The sequence below is a fragment of the Panthera pardus genome, unplaced genomic scaffold (assembly GCF_024362965.1).
Source record: "Panthera pardus isolate Hobbes unplaced genomic scaffold, ASM2436296v1 HiC_scaffold_15, whole genome shotgun sequence".
NCBI classification, from domain to species: Eukaryota; Metazoa; Chordata; class Mammalia; order Carnivora; family Felidae; genus Panthera; species Panthera pardus.
The window spans coordinates 32,682,878-32,699,942 of record NW_026526710.1 but is presented as its reverse complement, the minus strand read 5'-3'; the positions used below and the strand labels follow the sequence as shown (position 1 = coordinate 32,699,942).

The following is a 17,065-nucleotide window of genomic DNA, read 5'->3' as shown; positions in this document are numbered from 1 at the left end:
TTCCCAGAGGGAGCTCCGTGCAATAGGCTACATCTCCTGTGTGCTGCCTGAACAAAACAGCAAATAACAACGTCCACTTTCATCATAGAAATAAAAATGCTCCATTCAGAGAAGGTCAGAAAGCTCCCATTATACGGCCCCACCATGAAATGCTAATTGGCTATAACTGCAAGTGTCCATGGTACCTGCCTCTTCAGTGCACTCCAAAGCAGCAGGACAGGAATATACCAGGTTCCACAAGTTCTGGTATATGGACCAGAGATGATGGACACAGCAGGATAAGGAAAGCTTGGGAGTCGTGAGGAGAGAGGTGCCATTAATGGCATTCGAAGCTGGAAAGGACTCAGAGATATTGGGATATATAAAGTTCCAGGTCCCACAGAATCTGAATTCCAGGGGTAAGCTTTTGAATCTTATTTAGGTGTTCCCCATTGGGTTGGGAACCCCTGACCTAGACCATTCTTATATTTGCAAATTAGGAAATGACGGTCTGGGAGGTCAAATCACTTGTGCCGGATCATAAATCATATTATGCCAGTTAGGACAAGAACTCAAGCTTCTTAACTTGCATACCTGTGCTCTATTCACTCTGCTATGCTAATAGGCAACTGCTATATTCAAAACTTGTACAGGTTTATATATGTGAACTTTTAAAATCAACTACTACTCCTAGCTTAAAGAGACAGTTAGGGTAGCCATGCACATGTTAGTCAAATATCTGAAGTAAACAGAATGAAGTCTGGGTGATCCCGCCATGCTACTCAGCAACGGCCGTGGGAACGAGCATGCACAGGGAATCAAAGACCACCACTCCACCGGTCCTCATGTGCTCCTCACAGTGGGAGCACTTTCCTGAGCTGGCAGTGGTCCAGGTATTTTTAAAGGCTGTTTGGTCTTCATACAGCATGACCCTGAACTCATGCCAATCATTTTGCCTTATGCTCAGTACATGCCAACTGTCTAGTTCAGAGATGCACTGTGCTGGGCTTAGTGAGACCCACTTCTCAGTAATTGTGACTAACTACACTGTTTGCCTTACTTGCTGAATTTAGAAGCTAACCCTAGAATCAGATGTGAGACTCCACTGTAGTGCTGAGTTTTCCCTGACTGCCTGGCATTGTATAAGATTTGTTTGGAGGTGTTACATAAAAAGAGTCGGCTCCTAATGACTTCCATTACAAAACAGATCCACTGATATGAAGAAGAGACTGATGACTTCAAAGAAAATGATGGAGGATGTTCTTGTCATTGTTAAGAAAACCCACAAACTCCACATTAAAGAATATAAACTTCCACAGCCATTTCTTTTACTCTCTTCTGCAATTCCTTAGGACATAAAGGCTTTAATGTTCAGAAAAATAGTCAAGTAGAGCAGCAATAAAAAGAGTGTAGCAGTATTCAAGGAGAATAATGTCTTGAAAGGAGAGAGGGTCAGTAACCCAGAAGCAAAGTGATACACTCTCAGCAGCCGTGTCCTCACCCTTATTGGCTTTCAACCATTTGGTGATTATAGAAATAACATTCCACATAGAAAATTTCTGTGAAGGAATGATGCAAGAAAAATTAGAAGCATTCTAAAGAATGCTCTAGGGCAGGTGAAATGTAGCAGAAGACAGGCCAGTGGTCATGTCAAATATGATAGGGATAGGCTACTGGCCAGTCAAAGCGGCTCTGACTTTGTGTCTGCAGCTCCTACAATGAGGGGCTCCTATGCACGTCAATCCTTCCATGAGCGGGTCATGCAAGGAAAGATCCAGGGTCAGCACTTCTGGATGCACTAGCGTAAAGAGTTGTGAGCCCAAAGATCCGTGGAGGGTATTCTGACATCTCTTATAATTACAGTATTCGTATGCATTTAGGGAAAATGTATTTCTTTGCAACGAAAAAATATTCTGATTTTTACTCTCTGGTTTGAATGAGTACCAAAGCATATATGAAAAGTAAAATATAAGCTAAAGGCTCTTAGTTTCCAAATATGTTATGGAATTTTCAGTTCTTTAAGTCTGTCATTTGCATTATGCACTGAAGTTTAGCTTTGTGTACATTTCCACTTTGTGATTCTTGGTTGCTTGGAATGCAGAGTGAAATGAAAAAACAAACCAGAATCTCTATGCAGCTTCTTTCATACTGCAAAAATATATTGTTTATTTTACATTTAAAAATATTTCATTCTATTTTAATTCCAATGGGTCATTTAAGGATATATCCAATGGACAGATATATTTCAATCTTTCTTTCTTTTTAATGTTTATTTAATTTTGAAAGCGCGACAGAGCACAAGCAGGGGAGGTGCAGAGAGAGAGGGAGACACAGAATCCGAAGCAGGCTCCAGGCTCTGAGCTGTCAGCACAGAGCCCGACGCAGGGCTTGAACTCACAAATCCCGAAATCATGAGCCAAAGTAGGACGCTTAACCAACTGAGCCACCCAGGCGCCCCTTTTTTCAATCTTTCTAACACCATGAAAGACAAGTGAACAAAACATCTCCAAGATGCTAACACCACTAGGCTTGTCTGTAAAGCAACACCCGGAGTTGCCCTCACATACTCCCCATCCCCATTCTGATCCCCAAGTTTAAAAATGACCTTGGTGTGACTAGCATCTTGGGAGGCAGAATTCCACTCTTTTCACACTGAATCAGGTGCCTGTGGCAGCAGAGAGATCCTGTAACACCTCCTGTGTGACCTGCCCCGAGCCCCCCCAGGGTGCCTGTTCATGGGACATCTCCCTTTCCCAGCTGCACCACCCACCGTGGTCACCAGTGCTAAACCATGTCCTACAGGACCTTCTGACTCTGGCACAGAGCTTAATACAGTCGAGAATGCCAAAAAAAAAAAATTCTTTGTTCAGTGACAACTCCAACACTACCCTCTAAGATGGTAAGCCCTTCCTCAAGCAATATTCTTAGGCAATCTGTTGATCACTCAAGGTTTCCATTGTCTGGACCTGTAGGGCAATGTAGAGGTAGGGCTGCAACAACTGCATCTCGTCCCTTTCCCTCTCCTTGGAGGACATTGAAGTCTTCTGGATAGGGTTAAAACTCTTGCTGAGAAATCCTGAAAGGTCTGCTGCCCAACACAGGGTCTCCACTGGACATCTATGTGTTGACATCCACAGATCTATGGCCAGATAGGACCCAAACACTGGGACAGGGTGAGAATATGTTTTGCTTTATTGTCAAACCACCTGAGGTATGCCATGACTTTCAGAAGTTAGTATGCATTTGCATTAAGTGCCAGTAACTTGGAACAGAGCAGTGCCTTGATGAGATACAATCTCCCAGTGTCTGTAATAGGATAACTAAGACCACCCTGTCACATTTCATTTCAATAACTGTGAACAGTAGCAAATGAAGTCATTTAGCTATGATGAGAAAATAATCTGCAAAACTGTTCTGAGCTAGCATCAGACACCCAAACATCGAATTTTAGAACAAAGTAAATGAATTCTGCCCTCACACCTCCAGAAGGTAGAGCACACAGGATAAGCACTTCAACAAGGAACATTTAAAACAGATAATATCATTAAGACTGTAAGTACATTTTGAAATGTATTATTTTTCCTTGATAAGTCTATCATGTAAATCTGTAATTAGGGACTTCTAAAATAGCTAACTTTTTTTAAACACAATATGCTGTAATTGTCTATTAAGTCAATGAGTACTTAGGGACTCTTAAAACTGCTGATTACTTGCTTGCTGGATTTTGGAAGAACAAGTACTAAAGACTCCTTATAAAATTATCTTTAGAAAAGAAGGAAATTGAAAATGTGCTGTTACCTGGCTAAATTAATCTTTTTTTTTTTTTCCTCAGAATGACATCTATCCATCATCAGATTGATTATTCCAGATCAGGACTAGAACCACACTAAGTCTTATTTAATAATCTATGTGACTTTCCATCTCCAACAGAAAAAAAAAAAAAAAACTTTTCTAGTTCCACAGGGTCCCAAATGTTCATCAAAGGGGCTTCATTAATCATTCAGTTCTTACTGCAGATTTCATTATTTTTTTCTCACTTACCAGGATAAACCACGTGCCAGGACATTTGGTATATTTACAAGTCATTCTGTTATATTTATACATCAGCTGAGTAATGAACCAAATGGGAAAATGAGCTATATTCCTTCTCGAGTTATGTTCTATTATGCTTGTTTATGCTTAACAGTTAAATAAATTAGCAATGTTCACAAGGTCTTTAATACAAATAATAATAAAGGTTATAGATACTATTACTACTGTTTGTAATACTATGCTATTAATGTGCAATTTAACTTCATAATAATGCTATGTTTAATTTATTTGATAATCAAGCATCATAATTACTTCCAAATATAAATCAAACAGAAGCTAAAGAAAGAACAATGACAAAATTATTCAGACATGGAAGCCAGCTAGGAAATCTTCTTTTTCTGCCTGTCAACTTCCTACTCATGGAAGTTCTCTTTGTTAGCAGTGGGAGTGTTTCAGCCTATCTTTCTGCTACTAGGCCGGACTGGACTAATTCCACAGCTACTACTCAAGAATTCCCTCCATAAAGGTGGCAGGTGAGAGCCCAAGGTGGCCTCTAGAGATGCTTTGGCATAAGTGACTAACCAACTCTTAGAGAAATAAACAGATAAATAAGAAATACTGGCAGACACAACACTCTTCATCCTTCCACCTATAAGCTTACAGTGTCATGGGGACTACTGACAAAACACAAGGAAACAGATCCTTAAAATGACTGCATATTATGAAATGCACTATGGAGAAAAGGAAGTGGTGAAATGGAAGTGGTGGTTGTTCTTTAGGTTATGTGGCCAGGCAAGGCCTTTCTCAGAAGGGACCATTAGAGATGAATTCTAAAGAGTATGAAAGTGTCATCTATTAGAAGAGCAGATAGACCATTCTGGACAGAGACAAGAGCATATGCAAAGGTCCTGGGGTGTAAATAATTTGTGTTTAAGAAATTTAAAGAAATGGGGTGCCTGGGTGGCTAAGTTGGTTAAGCGTCCAACTTCAGCTTAGGTCATCTTCTCACAGTTCGTGGATTCAAGCCCCGCGTTTGGCTCTCTGCTGTCAGAGTACAACCCACTTCAGATCCTGTCCCCTTGGCTCTGCCCCTCCCCTCCTTGTACGCATGCATGCATGCTCTCTCTCTTTCTCAAAAATAAATAAACATTTAAAAAAAGAAATCAAAAGAAAGGAGTGCATGGAGGAGACGAGAGGTGAAAGGAAGACTAAGTCAGGGGTGTGTGTACTCACATTCCTTCTTCTTGCATTTCCTCTTCTGTTCACATTCCCCCCTCGTTAGACTAGCACTGGGGTGGGCATTTGTTTATGAATAGGGAGCTAGTCAGCTATTTGCTTCCTTTGGTACACTAGGGGGTAGCTGCACATCTTTAGGAAAAGATCCCACATGGCAGAAGGTAATGACATAGCAGTGGCCAGTGGCCAAGTTAATGAGCCCAAGGCCATACCTCTGCTTTTCTTTTTCATGGACCAATCTAAGTTATTTATTTAAGCCATCTCCTGCCATAAGCAAAGGGATGGAAATTAGTATACTGTTCATCATTTGATACGAGTAAGGAAGGTGAGCTTAAGGTCCTATATACTTTTCTGGTCCATGTGCAGAGTCATGATCCACACGAGTGCTGTGGTCCCCAATGGGTAGCGGTCCAGGTTCTCTTTATGCATCTTCATAGCCAGTTGGAAGTGGATTCACATGACAGTTAGGAATAGAGTATGATTACCATCTCCCCAGGGAAAGGACGTGGACTTGATGAGGAGATAGGGGTAGGGATGAACTCTGGTTTTTCGTGCTCTGCATGATGTGATTTCAGGAAGACATTCAGCACGCACACTCCCACACTGGGGAGTGCTAGAAGGAGGTGAGGGCCTTCCACACATGAGGTGAGTCATCCTCACTGTGGGTGCCCCTTGACATGGACTGCCCCAGCTATGTGCCCGACTGCCCCAGCAGCCCAGGCACCTGGGGCAAAGCTGCCACTGCCATTTTCAACCTGGACCTTGATAAGCCCGAGGCCATACTTCTGTGTTGACACAACTTGTGTGGGACACAGAAGAGACCCAGAAGTTCTCCTATGCCTCAGTAAGGAGGCACAGGGTCTAGGTGAGCAAGAGCCTGGCCTCAAGACAAAGCCACATAAAGAGAGATTTGGGGGGAGGGGGGCGCCTGGGTGTCTCAGTTGGTTAAGTGTCCCACTCGTGGTTTCAGCTCAGATCATGATCTCACAGTTTGTGAGTTTGAGCCCCACATCCGCCTCCACGTTGACAGTGTAGAGGCTGCTTGGGATTCTCTCTCCCTCTACCTCTGCCCCTCCCCTGCTCATGCTCTCTCTCAAAAATAAATAAATAAAAACTTAGAGAGAGAGAGATTTGGGGACTGGAGCAAACAGCTGGGATCACATGACTTGGGGAAGTCTCTTGAGGCACTAACCTGGCAAATTCCTCCCAGGTCCAATCAGGATTGCTCCTTATGGACAAGTAGGGCTCATCCTCTTCCCTGGACGCAGCTGCACACCCTGTGGGCTGTCGATTACCACCAATGATGTGCAGTTACTGCAGACCCTCCATGTATGAGACTGCACTGTATGGCAGTGTAATCTAGTTTTACTTTTGCCACCCTCTTCGAAGCCATCACGCTTCATGCAACACCGCTGATGCTGCAAAACAGAGGAGGTGCCCCTTTCTGGAAACCCAGACTCAGCAGCTCCACAGGCCCGTCCGAGGCTGGGGTGAACACCTTCCTGTCTAAGTGAGGGGGAGGGGGTGGGGAGACTGATACAATCATAAGGGAATATATTGTAGGGTTCAGGCAAGTCAGAAAGTGCATCGTGATCAGGACCAGACACCCACTTCTGTCTGGAACAGGTGCTGCAAACCACTGCATCCACACCTGCACGTGGTAGGCTGGGGCACGATGAGCGGTGAGTATTGTCAGGTTCGTGTCGTACAGTCACATCTCTGGTAACTCCTAAGGATAAAGCACTTTTCTGAGGTTTGCTTGGGCTTCCTGAGCATATGGATCAAATCCTCTCTTGCATCTACTTATTTTTATATCCACGCTGAGAGAGCAGCTCCGTTCCCCTCAAGTTTGTGGGCACAAATGGTGAAGCCAACTGTGTCCGACAGGATGGCACCAGCATCGAGGGTCCTCACCCTGGGGGGCTGAGTGGCCGGCCCTGTCACTCCACACTCCCACCAGCACTTGTCTCTGCATGGCGGTTGCCATTTCAGAAAAACAAAACAAAACAAAACAAAACAAAACAACTTCATACGTACCCTGGCGAGAAAAGTCTATAGTTATCAGGTGGCACATCCAAATCTAATTTATTTTAAAAAAAGGTTCTCTGTTCTCCACTAGATCTACCATATTAGAGGCATTGGAGCCAGTCATATTTTTATGTTATTATTTTTATTCCTACTTTAAAACATTAGCAAAGCATTTCCACGCAATCAGATATTTTATTCTGTCGAGCTCCGATTTCTAAAACAGTGTTTACAACAAGGGCTGAAGGAGCAGGAAGGGGGAACTAAGTACAGGAGGATTACGTTTATAAAATGTACAAAGTGAGGCAAACACCAAGCAAATTGGACACATATTCACCAAGGCCCCACCCTGCAGGGAGGACACAGGCTGAATCATCCCAGCCCATGGTAGGAAGGAGCACGTGGGGCGTGGGGCAGGAGACAGCGCCACCAACTGGCTCATCACATCCTGGACTCTTCTACAAGCATTTTCTGACTTGCATTTACCACCTGCAAGAGTGCGCACATTCCAAGGAGCAAAGGTGAGTAACACAAAAACCCTGCTCCACGGGATCTTGTAGTCTAAAAGGGAAGCCATCCATTCACTTGCTCATTCATTCATTCATTCATTCAGGCCTATGTCTTCAGCTCCAAGTCTGCATTACTCTTTGGCCTGTGACATGTGGCATCCAAAACACAAAGACATCTGAGGAGTTAGAGAATGGCAGAGTTGTTGTCCGTGGACAGCTTGGGCAGAGAAGTCATCTCTGGGAGGGGATACCTGAACAAGCCCAGGGAGCATGTGGCAGCACAAAGTTCCAATCCAAGGGGACAACAGAGGCAGCAGTGGCAGTAAGGCTGGTGTGCTGCAGATATGGTGAGGGCCAGAGCGGCAGGCGACCCTTGAGCAAAGACAAGAGTGGAAATCCCTGCTAGGGGCCCCTGGGGAATTCGAGGGGTAAGTAAAGATAGCGTAGGATGGCAGGGGTGGAGACGATTCATCTCCCTGGGGATGTCACATGAAATTTGGGAGAGAAGGTCACCCACCTTCTGCCCAAATGCTAGCAGATAAGCACTAGGCACAAGGAATATAGACCCTACCCAGAGGCAAGAAGGTGAGAGTGTAGACTAAGAAGAGAGGTAGAAGGAGATGTGAAAAAATACCATTGCTAAATCAGGGATAAAAGAAGGGAAAACTGTGTTTCACAGAGAAGGCTCAGGTGAGCGGCCGGTTTATATCCATTTGGTTTGACAACGACAAAGCTAGTGAACAACTCAGTAAGAATACTTTCATTTCACTGTGGTATGTTTACGACTGTGATATTGTGATTTACAATAAGAAATATATACTTAGTCTTCCTCCTTGTCTTGGCACAGAGCTCCTAAAACCCTTGCAATTGCTTGCCAAGAGAGCAATAGAGGTCTTTTGTTATGCTAATGATGCGAGTTTGGGAAAGCACCTAAGGCTGGAGGCTGACTGCCAGTGCAGCCAACCAGTGATTACAGGACTGGAACTTTCCCTCCCACTCCTGGAGATGGGGAGGGCTGGAAAATTGAGTTCAACACCAATGGCCAATGATCTAATCAATTGTGCCCATGGAATGAAGCCTCTATTAAAAACCAAAGGATAAGGTTCCTCTGAACCTTACCAGCCACTGGGCTGGGAGACATATGGAGACTTGTGGAGAGTGTCTAGTCTGGAGAGAGCACAGAAGCTCTGTGTCCCTTGCCCTATGCATCTCTTCCATCTGGCTTCTATTCCTGAATTACATTCTTTTATAATAAACAGATCATCTAATAAGTAAAATGTTTTTCTGAGTTCTGGGAGACACTCTAGCAAATTAATTGAACCCAAGCAGTGGGTCATTGGAACCTCTGATCTATATATAGCTAGAAGCACAGGTGATGACCTGGACTTATGACTGGCATCTGAAGTTGGGGGTTGGAGCAGTCTTGTAGGACTGAGCCCTTACCCTGTGGAGCCTGACGCTTACTCTAGGTAAGCACTGTCAGAATGGAGTTGAATTGCAGGACACCCAGCCAGTGTTGAAAAATTGCCTGGTGTCAGGAAAAAAGTGACACATCAGAATTAGGTGCAGAATTGCAATGTATTCAAATTTTTATTTTAAGGAACAGCAAAGTTCTTTAGTTCAGTTTAATGGGGCTTATAGGGAGTGCTAATCTTAAATCTAAATCAGTAATTCTAAATGTTTCAAACTATCCTAAACATTAGTCAATATTCACTCAGAGATCAGCAACCCCTTTATGGATAGTATAATTATAACAAGTACCTAGAAGAAAACCACACTGGTTGTTTAAGTTTTAGGAAATAAAGTCAACTTCCAATTTTCTAGATCAATGAAGAGAAATGGCATGGGAAGCAAATGTGCCTGCACTCTTCACCCCAGCCCTACTATTTTACTGAAAGGCCAGCATGAGCCAGACAACTGAAAGCAGCCATTAAGGTACTTAATCACAAGGTTGCTCAATCCTCAGTCGGTTAAGCATCCGACTTTTGATTTCCGGTCAGGTCACGGTCTCACAGTTTCATGAGTTCAAGCCCCATGTTGGGGTCTGCGCTGACAGCGCAGATTCTCCCCCTCTTCTCTCTGCTCCTTCCCTGCTCGCACTCTCTCTGCCTTTCTCAAAAATTAAAAATAAATAAATAAATAAATAAATAAATAAATAAATAGGTATTTAAACACGCAAGCCTGCAAGTCTTTGCAGAGGCAAAGTAACTTGCTCGGAGACACAGAGTCAGCCAGAGTAGAATGAAAATTTAAATCCAAGATTTTTCTAGCTCCAAAGTCCATCATCTTACTTCTCAAATTTGGTGAATTTCCAAAGCAAGAACTATTGGAAATCCCATTGCCCAATGGGGTAGGTAGTCTAGGTAGCTAATTCACAATATAATAAAAGAAATGAGATCTATTAAAAGAAATTTAGCATCAAATGTGACTGGGATTACAGTTTCCAAATGATCTGACTGAAAAGATTGTCAAAAGGCAATTCTGTAGAAGACCGAGGTAGGCATGGTTTTTTGGTTCTGGTGTTTTTAAACCTTTTCAAAGACATTCAGGGAATGCAAAGCACAACAGAAAGCTCTTGACACCTTAGTGCTTTATCTTAGGTATTTAATTTTGATTCTAAGGGTAGAAAAAGTCCACCATGAAAGACTATGCATAAGATAAAACAGACAAATCATGCCTTAATGGCATGAGAAAAGGAGAGTTTCATCTGATGGTGGAACACTGGGTGAACTGCAGCTGAGCTGGGTGTGGTGGGTAGGAGGAAATCCACACCCAACCATACAAACTGGTGCTCTGAATGGGAACTCTGAACTTTTCATTCTCAAGTGGCTTTTCACAGTTAACCTTTTCAATAACTTACATTAGGCCTCAGAGACTGAATGCTATGAATTATTGAATATTATGGTCTTTGCAAAAATACACTGTACATTTTTGCAGAAGCTTGGGCTATATAACATGCATTATACCTTGGTTCAATGTCTGCAATGAGTATAAATATATGAATTAAATGGCATTAGAAAAATAGAAATGAACTAAAATAACTAGAAAAAATGGAAATGAACTAAAGTAACTACCACGCACGTAGAAAAACAAAATTTTAATAAATCGAATAAAATTTGTACTAGAGCCAACAGATTCTAATTTTACTTATGCTTGTGCCATTTCCATCTCTAAAGGGGCCACCATTTTCCCTCCACTGGTCCAGATGCTCTGTGCTCTTCTGGGCCCAGGTCAACACCATTCTTAGAGGCCTGGCTGGACTAGCCCTGTGTCATTCTGCTCTCTCTTTAAAAACACATTTAGAAACATAGTAATGTACATTTAGTTTTCACTCATTCATCAGCAGCTATAAGATTTTATTCTATTTCATATATTTGCAAACTACAGCTCCCTCAAACATAAATGGGAAGCTCATGGAAGAAAAAATTCATTATATATATATATATATATATATATATATATATATATATATATATATATATAGTTTTTTTCTTCCTCTGTTTCCAAAGCATTATAATACTGAGTCAAGGGAAAAAGAACCAAGGGAAAAATATTCATAACAAAATATAGATGAGAACATGGATTTAAAAGGTGTCTTCCTCATATTTTCTTTTAATTGTTCTTATTTTCACAGAATACCACTACCAGGCAACCTGTGTGATGCTTTTTGTAAAATTTCACTAGACTATATCAATAAAATAGATAAAGTTCAAGTTGGGTACAGCCTCCATAAAATGGTAGAATACATAAGATGACCTCTAAGATTTTTTTCCAAACCTTAAATTTTTAGTATTCTTTGCAATGTTTGATCTATAAATCTATTGTATCATATACAATAAAGTACTGAGGCAATTGTTGAGTCACATAAATATAACAAAAGTAAAACAAAAGAGTGTAAAAAATATATGAAAGTTAAAATATCTGAAAATACCTTAAAATACTTGCAAATTAATGTCAGTAAGGGACTTCATCTGCTCGTATATGAGAAAACGCTGTGTGTGGTTTTATAGATCTATGTAGACACAATTACTTTGATCTGATTTTCAAAGATCCTGGACATTAGAACTTTAGTTTGAATTATATGAGTAAATAAGATCAACTCTTCGACTTAATATAGCACTCAGCAATAAAAACTGATTTGATTTGGTTGATTATGCAAACACGATCCATAAAAGACATCAGAATAGGATGCTACACGTAATTCCTACTGTAGAACAAGTGTTCCTACCCGCTCCTTACCACCCAGGAATTTGACACCAGCTGAGGGGGTGACTTTTCTGTAAAGAAAGCTAATATATGGAGGAATGTATAGAAAGTGCTGTATTGGCTTCAAAATCTTATAAGGCCAATGGTCAAGGTGTTAGGAGTAATTCTGTTTGGGATAAATGAAATAATTCTGCTTTGGGAAGAGTAAGGTATGGCAGCGAGTAAAGCACAGATTGTGAAGCACCTTGTGTATGTGCAAAGAAAGGAGCCTGTCAGATACTGGATGCCAAGGGAGAGCTTTAAGAATGGAAACCCATGTCAACTATACTTCAACAAAAAAAGAATGGAGATAATGAGGTCAGATTTGAGTTTTATACAGACAATCACAGGAAAGACATCAGCAAAGATAATCATGAAGCTGTTGCAACTGTCAACAGACCTTCACACTTTGTTTTGTTAGATATCTTGACCAAAACATTCGTTTCTACTTTCCAGTGGGGAAAAAATAATTCAGTGATTGATAAATAAATAAATAAATAAATAAAAGAATACATTTTGGAGTAGCATTGTGTGTATGTTGGGGGATGTTACAATTACAATTAATAATGATTTATCCAAACAATTTATAACAAAAAAGCAAGCACAGCAGTAAATGAATATCCTGGCCAACTGGAGGTAGCCAATTCTCCCAAATTATAGGGATTCCAATTACCTTAAAAATGAATACAGAAAATGGGAATCTTGTAATATTGCCAAAAAAACAGGGAAGTCAAACTTAAGAAATTTTGATAACTGAAGGTATTTTTTAAAAGCCACATCAAGAGAGGTGAGAGGAGCAACGAAGTGGTCCAGTCAGGATCCACACTCCCAGCACAACAGCCCACAAGCAGGAAGGATATGAAAAACACAGAGATCCTCCCTGAGGAGCAAAAGGTTCAAGTCCCCATCAGGCACCCCCTGTCCTGAGGACCCACACCAGGACGAAGAGCCCCCATAATGTCTGGCTTTGCAAATCAACAAGGCTTAACTCTAGGAAAGCCAGAGAACTCTAGGAAACCAAGACTCTACTCTTAAAGGGCAGACGCACAAGCACACTCAGTCGGAGACACAGCATAGAGGCAGCCCTTTAAGAAGCACCTGAACCATAATCTCCATCATAATGGAGACTTACTGACTCAGTCTAGGACATTTGCCAGAGGGGCAGGGATCTGTAGGAACTTTCTGGAGGAAAAGAAGCACAGGGGGGCACCATTTTTCTTACCCTCCTTCTACCATGGTGACTGAGAGCTGGCAAGTGCCATTTCTGATGCTGTCCATCAACCCTGCCAACACTAGTCATCCTGTCCTGGTGATCCTCTGCAGGTCTGCTCTGCCCAACATGCCCCTCCAAACCAGCTCCCCCTCTGCCACATTGGCAGGCAGCCTCAACTGGGTTTGGCACTCCCCCACTCCCCCAAAGTGGTTCCTGCCCCCACTGCACCCAGCAGGTGGCCTTAGCTGGGACCAGCATCACCAAAAGAAACTCCCAGGGGGCTCCTGGGTGGCTCAGTCAGCTGGGTTTTTGACTCTTGATTTCAGCTCAGGTCATGATCTCACAGTTTATGGGATCGAACTACGTGTTGGGCTCTCCACCGACAGCGTGAAGCCTGCTTGGGATTGTCTCTCTCTCTCTCTGCCCTTCCCCTACTAGCATGCTCTGGCTCTCTCTCTCTCAAAATAAATAAACTGAAAAGAAGTAACATTGATATAAAATTTTTAAAAATTTAAAAAATAAAAGCAACTCCCAGAAAAGGGTACACCAGAACCAGAATCAAACCAGGAAATGCAGAGGTGTCCCCCTACAGCAGCTCCAGCCCTGATGCACCTGGTGAGCAGTCACAGCCTGGACTGATGCACCTCAGAATGGCTCCCACCCTCACGGGATGGGGGTATGTATCTACAACAGTCACAGCCCAGACACAAGAGAAGACACATGCAGCCCACAAAGGCGACACCCTGGGAACCTGGTTCTGGTGAGCAGAGAGGATTGTGCTTCTGAGCCCTATAGGACACCTTCTATATACAGCCACTTTTTTAAGACTGGGAGACATACTGACCTACCTAATATAGAGAAATGAACACAGATTGGCAGGCGAAATGAGGAAACAGACAGAGAGAGAGAGAGAGAGAGAGAGATGTTCCAAGTCAAAGAACAAGACAAAAATCTCAAAAAAAAAAAAAAAGAATTAAATGAAACAGGTATAAGCAATCTACCTGATAAAGAGTTCAAAGTCATGGACATAAAGATCCCACACTTGAAAACAGAGTAGATGAATACAATTAGAACTTCAAAAAAGAAATAGAAAATATAAAAACGAATCGATTAGAGCTGAAGAATACAATAACTAAAGTGAAAATTACATGAGATGGAATCAACATCGGATTAGAGGATACTGCCAAATGGATCAGCAATCTGGAAGACAGGGTAGTGGGAATCACCCAAGCAGAACAGCTAAAAGAAAAAAGAATTAAAAAAAATAAGACGAGTTAAGGGATCTCTGTAACAACAAACTAATGTTCACATTATAGGGGTCCCAGAAGGAGAAGAGAGAGAAAAGGGGGTGGAAAACTTACTTGAGGAAATGAGAGCTGAGGGATGTCTGGGTGACTCGACTGGTTGAGCATCCGACTCTTGATTTCAGCTCAAGTCATGGTCTCATGGCTTGTGAGTTTAAGCCCCGTGTCAACCTACAGCTCAGAGCCTGCTTGGGATTTTGTCTCCCTCTCTCTCTGCCCCTCCCCACTCGTGCTCATGCACTTTCTCTCTCCCTCTCTCTCTCTCTCTCTGTCTCAAAAATAAATAAATAAATGTTAAAAAAAAGAAATAATAGCTGAAATCTTCCCTAACCTGGGGAAGAAAACAGACACCCAGGTCCAAGAAGCACAAAGGAACCCAAGGAGGCCCACACCAAGACACATAGTAACTACAGAGGCAAAAATTAAAATTAAAGAGATGATCAACTAATTACATAGAAGAGAACACCCATTAGACTATCAGCTGATTTTTCAGCAGAAACTTTTCAGGCCAGAGGGAATGGCAGGATATAGTTAAACTGAAAGGGAAAAACCAACAACCAAGAATACTCTACCTAGCGAGGTTACCATTCAGAATTGAGGACAGGGAAAGCATTTCCCAAACAAACAAAAGTTAAAGAAGTACATCCCCACTAAAGCTCCACACAAGAAACGTTTAAAAGGACTTATTCAAGCAGAAAATAAAAGGTCATAAATAGAAGAAAATTGTTAAAGAAAAATTTGCAGTGAGAAAAGAAAATATAGTAAAGGTAATGGATCAAACACTTATAAAGATACCATGGAGGTTAAAAGACAAAAGTAGTAAAATAAACTATATCTACAATAATTAGTTGAGGGATATACAAAATAAAAAGATATAAAATATGTCAAAAACAAAACATAACAGAGAGGAGTAAAAATGCAGAATGCATTCAAATTTAAGTGATCATCAACTTAAAATAGACTTCTGTATACACAGGGTATTATAATATGAACCTCATGGTAACCACAAAACAAAAACCTATAATACATACACATGCAAAAGAGAGAGAGACAGAAAGAGAGAGAGAGAGAGAGAGAGAGAGAGAGAAGACGTTCCTGAGTGGCTCAGTTAGTTGAGCATTTGACTCTTGATTTTGGTTCAGGTCATGATCCCAGGGATGTGGGATCAAGCCCTTTGTCAGGCTCTGTGCTGAGCATGAAGCCTGCTTGAGATTCTCTCCCTCTCTCACTCTCACTCTCACTCTCACTCTTTCTCTCTCTCTCCCCCTCTGTCCCTCTTCCCAACTCTCTCTGTCTCAAATAAAAATAAATAAATAAATAAATAAATAAATAAATATCCAAATATAACACTAATAAAAATCATCAAACCACAAGGGAAAAGAGCAAGAAAGGAACAGAGAAGAAATACAAAAACAACCAGAACACAATTACTGAAATAGCATTAGGTACATACCTATCAATAATTACTTTAAATGGACTAAACGCCCAATCAGAAGGCAAAGGGTGGCTAAATGGACCAATAAAACTCACATGACCCATCTATATGCTGCCTATAAGAGACTTAGTTCAGACCTAAAAAACACAGACTGAAAGTGAAGGAATGGAAAAAGATAGTCCACGCAAATGGAAATTAAAAGAAAGGAGGGGTAGCAATACCCCCTGTCATATAACAGAGAAAATACACTTTAAAATAAAGATCATGACAATAGACAAATAGCGCATTACATAGTAATAAAGGGATAAATCCAACAAAAGTCTAACAATTGTAAACATGTATGCACCCAACATAGAATTACCTAAATATATAAAGCAAGTATTAACAGACATAAAGGGAGAAATTGACAATAATACAATAATAGTAGGAAACTTCCATACCCCATTTACATCAGTGGATATAGCATACAGACAGAAAATCAATATGGAAACAGTGGCCCTAAACAACACAGTAGATCACATAGACCTAATAGATATATTCAGAACATCCCATCCCCAAACAGCAGAATGTATGATCTTTTCAATTGTAGATGGAACATTCTCTAGAATAAACCACATGTGGGGCGCCTGGGTGGTTCAGTCAGTTTGGCTTCTGACTTCAGCTCAGGTCATGATCTCACAGCTGGTGGGTTCGAACCCCACGTCAGGCTCTGTGCTGACAGCTTGGAGCCTGGGGTCTGCTTCGGATTCTGTGTCTCCCTCTCTCTCTCTGGCCCTCCCCTCTCATGCTCTCTGTCTCTCTCTCTCAAAAAATAAATAAACATTTTAAAAAACTTAAAAAAAAAGAATAAACCACATGTTAGGTCACAAAACAAGTCTCAATAAATTTAAGAAGACTGAAATCATATGAAGCATTTTTCCAAACACTAGAAATAAATTACAAGGGGAAAAGAACTATACATGTAGACCTAAATATAAGACCCGAAATCATGAAAATTGTAGAAAACATGGGCAATAAACTGCTAAACATGGGTCTTAAGCAATAATTGTTTTGGATTTGTCTCCTCAGATAAGGGCAACCAAAACAA

General features: G+C 41.4%; 1 protein-coding gene and 1 pseudogene across 3 annotated transcripts in view; both read right to left on the bottom strand.

Moving 5' to 3' along the window:
• Positions 1-17,065, bottom strand: part of L3MBTL4 (L3MBTL histone methyl-lysine binding protein 4) — a 442,113-nt gene that overhangs the window by 172,755 nt on the left and 252,293 nt on the right. The window lies entirely within an intron of this gene.
• On the bottom strand, positions 5,669-5,995 carry LOC109248608 (cytochrome c oxidase subunit 6A1, mitochondrial-like; annotated as a pseudogene).